This window comes from Babylonia areolata, chromosome 25 (assembly GCF_041734735.1).
Source record: "Babylonia areolata isolate BAREFJ2019XMU chromosome 25, ASM4173473v1, whole genome shotgun sequence".
Taxonomy (NCBI): Eukaryota; Metazoa; Mollusca; class Gastropoda; order Neogastropoda; family Buccinidae; genus Babylonia; species Babylonia areolata.
In genome coordinates, this window is record NC_134900.1 from 6,448,471 (window position 1) to 6,453,470 (window position 5,000).

Genomic DNA, 5,000 nt, shown 5'->3' on the forward strand with positions numbered 1-5,000 from the left:
TTTTTCCTTTTAAAGTCCTTGGTGTGAATCCGTCTTTGATGGCCAGGTAAGGGGGATGGGGTGATGTAACTTAAGTGGAGAGGTGTCAGCGAAGAGCGTGACTAGAGATAGAGGTTAGTCGGTCGGTCAGCCATTGTCAGGGAATACGTTGACACCCACTTGGAGCAAGCCGGTCAAGGCCAGCGCCCGCGTCATTTCATGCTGCACGTGCGTAGTAGGTCGGTTAATCGACTCATCTGGAATACTAGCGCCTGGACCATCTTTTTAATTTTTTTTTATAGATTTTTTCTGTATGGATCTTTAGTGGAAGGAGAGAATCCATGCCGCGAGGGAATGCCGGGGGCAGGGGGTTAGGGGAGGATTGCGGAAAGCATTAGAACATTCAGTCTCTCGTTTACATGACGGTGGAGAAATGGACTCTCTGTCTGTCTGTCTGTCTGTACGTTTTTCTCTCTTATCTGGTTTTCTATGTCTGTGTGTTTTTCTCTTTGTCTCCAACTATCTGTCTCTCTGTCTGCCTGTTTCCTTGTCTGTCTGCCTGCCTATCTGTCTCTGTCTCTCTCTCTCTCTCTCTCTGTCTGTGTCTCTCTCTGCCTCTCTCTGTCTCTTTCTACCTGTCTTCTCTCTCTCTCTCTCTCTCTCTCTCTCTCTCTCTCTCTCTCTTCCTCTGTCTGCCTGTCTCTTTTTTCTCTCTCTCTTATTTCTTTTTCTTTGTCTCATTACTCGTGCACTTTGGGGTTTTCTGCATGGCTAATCACGTCTGTTGGGGTTACTAATTATTCGGGTAATTTTCTGTGCAGTTGGCTTGAGGTGACTTGGACGTCGATTTTCGTCCCAAGGAGGGAGGGATAGGAGTGGGTGGTGAGATATGGTGTGTGTGTGTGTGTGTGTGTGTGTGTGTGTGTGTGTGTGTGTGTGTGTGTGGTATAAAGATAATCTGCATGTATTGACCATTCATTCCTCTTCTCTCACTCCTCCACCTCCCTTATCCTTCTCTCCCTCCTCCTCCCTTATCCTTCTCTCCCTCCTCCTCCCTTATCCTTCTCTCCCTCCTCCACCCTTATCCTTCTCTCCCTCCTCCTCCCTTATCCTTCTCTCCCTCCTCCTCCCTTATCCTTCTCTCCCTCCTCTTTTGGCTGTCAAAAGTTACGGCTTGTTTATAATGGGCACTTTGGAAAGCGTTACTTTGTGTCCTGCTCAAACGAACATTCTGTCCAAATCAACGGTGCGTTCAAAGGAGATTTCAGTTCAGATGATTGCCTTCTCGATTCAGTGCCAATAAATAACGCAACAGAAATCACACAGAAACCAGCGCTCATGAACCCAGTGATTTGGTGTTGTAATATTCTGGTCTACTTCACTGTGCGGAAAAAAAGAAAGAAAGAAAATATGAAAAAAAGAAGAAGTAAAAACAAGATGAAAGCAAACTGGTAAAAAAAAAGAAAAAGAAAACTAGAAATGTATGAGAAGGAAGAAAAGGGAACAGAGACAGAATGAATGACTCCGCTTGTCTCGACAGCTGTGTATTTCCTTTGGCAGAAAGAAGGAAGGAAGGGAGAGAGAGAGAGAGAGAGAGAGAGAGAGAGAGAGAGAGGAAGGAAGGGAGAGAGAGAGAGAGAGAGAGAGAGAGAGAGAGAGAGAGAGAGAGTGTAAGTGCAGTCATTCCAGCTAAAAAAAAAAAAACCCACCATTTTATGCTTTGCGGGCATTTTCTTTCAAGCCTGCAACTGTACTCTTCAAACACTTCCTTCGACCTCCGAACTCTTTGAAGTCCCGTTCACACCCTATTGCTTGTATTTATGTGCCGCCGTTCACACTTCAACACGCAGGCAATTGAATTTTCATCAGGAGAAGTTCTTAAATACTGATCAACAATGACGTTGACCGTGCACTGCATTGTAACAGGGTGTCTGCACTTTCTCACCAACAAGAAGAAAATGAAGGAAGAGAGCGGAGAGTTGAAGTAGATGTAAATAAAGAAAAGAGAAATACAGAACACTAAAGAAAGAATATAGGGAGTGAGAAGGAAAAGGGGAGATCGTACTAAGGTACAAAAGAAGTGTGTGTGTATGTATGTGGGGGGAGAGAGAGTGAGAGAGAGAGACAGAGACAGAGAGGGACAGAGAGAGAGAAATGTTAAAACTGAGTAAGAAGAGCGTGAACTTCACAAAAGTGACCATTTAGTGTCAACTGTGCCCGTTGAAAAAAGGAGTGGGGTGTCCCATTTCAGATTCACCGGCACACAAACTGCTTCACTCTTTCTTCACACACACACACACACACACACACACACACACACACACACACACACACACACACACACACACACACACACACACTCGCACACACACACACACACACACACACACACTCGCACACACACACACACACACACACACACTCGCACACACACACACACTCACACACACACACACTCACACACACACACACACTCGCGCACACACACACACACACACACACACACACACACACACACACACACACACACACACACACACACACACACACACACACACACACACACACACACACACACACAGTAAGTTCATCAGGGGGGATATCAATTTACATTAAAGAAGATTTAAGAAAGAACATCAAAATACTGCCAAGCAGTAACAGCGACATTGTGTGGATAAAGATACCAAGCACCAATGACAACGACGACACTTTTGTGGGATGTGTCTACATTCCTCCAGAAACATCCTCTTTTGGAAAAGATAATACCACGGACATCTGGGATAAGTTAGAAGAAAACGTCGAAGAAATCAACGAAATGGGAAACATACTTTGTGGAGATTTCAATGCACGAACAGCTCAGATACCAGATTTCATTCAAATGGAACATGAAAACAACAGATGTAACTTACCTTATAATGACCATTGTGATTTGATATGCAACAGAAATTCAATGGATGGCTCTGTGCAAAAAGCTGGTAGAAGACTGGTGTCCATATGCATTGACAATAATTTGTGTATCCTCAATGGAAGAACACTGGGTGATTTAGATGGACACTTCACATGCTATAGTCCAAATGGCTGTAGTGTTGTTGATTATTTTTATTTGTTCTAACACTATGAAAAAAGACACCTTACATATGAAAGTTCATCCCCTTAAATCTTTTTCAGATCACTGTCCGATGGAACTGAGTTTTTTCGTAACTGGATTTTCGACAAAATCAGACAGTAATTCGGTATCAGTTAAAACGTCACGAAAAGAAACATTTAAAGCTGAAGACGTCACACACGGATACTTACGGGATGCCTTCTCAGACGAGAAATATTTAAGAGCTTTCGAAATGCCATGGATAAAAACCCAGCTTGTTCAAATAGAACAAAGATTAGATACGTATATTGAAAATGAAACCGGTATTTCTAAACTAGCACTGAACAATACTATTAAGGATTTTACACAAATGGTGAAATTTGCGGCTAATGTAATTCTTAGGAAGAAAACAAAGGTTCGTAAGCGCAAAAGAAAAAACGTTAAAAAATGGTTTGATAGTGAATGTTATGAACACAGGAAAGATCTTAGATCAATACTGAATGCCATAAATAGGCATCCATATAATAAATCCCTATGCAAAAAATATTTTCCAAACGTAAGATCTATAATAGACTGTTAAGACGAAAGAAAAGAATGTACACAAATGATCTTGCGAATAAAATCAGCGACGTCCTTTATAAAGATCCGAACACCGCCTGGAAAACATTAAAAAGTTTACAAACTGCAGGCGAGAATGCCACACGCAAATATCAGTTGAATACATCCATATGGATTTCACATCTGGAAAAGCTCATTGGCAAAGAGGTGAATATAGAAGAAAAACAAAGGCAAAAAATCAGAAACGAACTTAAAAGAGTCAAACAGATGAGAGTCTGCTTTCAAATATCAACTTATCAATATCAAACAAAGAAATCAAGAAAGCGTGCAAGCATCAGAAAAAATAATAAATCACCAGGATTGGACGGCATTACAAACGAAATGGGCAAAACAAGTCTTCCAATAACTAGTTATCCATATCATTCAAAAAATGTTTAATATTATTTTCACTCAAGGTATATATCCAGAATGTTGGAAAAATGTTTTAAACATTCCATTGTATAAAAATGGGAACCCGGGAGATCCAAATAATTATAGGGGAATAACCTTAACCAATACCTTGGGAAAAGTATTCTGCACAATATTAAATAATTGAATAACTGAGTACCTAGAACAAGGTGAACGCCTAATAAAGGAACAAATTGGATTTCGGAAACACTACAGAACAACTGATTCTTCATTCTAAAAAAGATCATTAATGAAGTAATAAAAGTAAAAAAAAAGGTAGATTATACGGTTGTTTTGTGGATTTTGAAAAAGCCTTTGATAATGTTTGGCACGATGCCCTGTTCCAAAAGTTGAAAAGAATGGGCATAACTGGAAAATGCTTTGATATAATTAAAGACATGTATGATAATTCCAAAATTCCAAACAGAGAGAGAGAGAGAGAGAGAGAGAGAGAGAGAGATATATATATATATATATATATATATATATATATATATATATGTATGTATATAAACACGACAATAATCTAAATAGCAAAGCAACGGGGGTAAAAGCGATGAATCTTGATTTCAAGCGCTGTCTGCAATGACAGGTTAGCGAATGCTTATGTCTGTACACATACGTGAAAATATGCCAGTTAAGACTTAGACTAACACCACTCAAACTCATACACAGACCTGCACGTGTATGAAAGGGCGTTCGCTTGTATGTTCACGAGTAGACGCGTGCGCGCGCTTGTGTCAGCAGCAGTGTACCCAATCAAACTGTTATCTTAGAGCATCACGTCACAGCAATAAGATATAGATCTGGACGAGGCCATACAGCCTGTATGGTGGGGAGGGGGTGGGGGGTGGGGATAAATCCCACAACGATTTACCTGGGATTACCAGCCGCTGTCTCCAGGCCGGGTGGGGATTAGCAGGCGTGGGGT

At 41.1% G+C, this 5,000-nt stretch overlaps 1 protein-coding gene across 3 annotated transcripts in view; it reads right to left on the bottom strand.

Moving 5' to 3' along the window:
• Positions 1–5,000, bottom strand: part of LOC143299758 (uncharacterized) — a 28,803-nt gene that overhangs the window by 22,910 nt on the left and 893 nt on the right. The window contains exon 1 of one of the 3 annotated variants that reach the window (XM_076613152.1): positions 4,947–5,000. This exon is cut by the window's right edge and continues 124 nt beyond it. The exons of the other annotated variants lie outside the window; for them this stretch is intronic. The gene's annotated coding sequence lies outside the window, so the exon portion shown is untranslated. The remainder of the gene's footprint in view (positions 1–4,946) is intronic. 3 annotated transcript variants of the gene reach the window in all.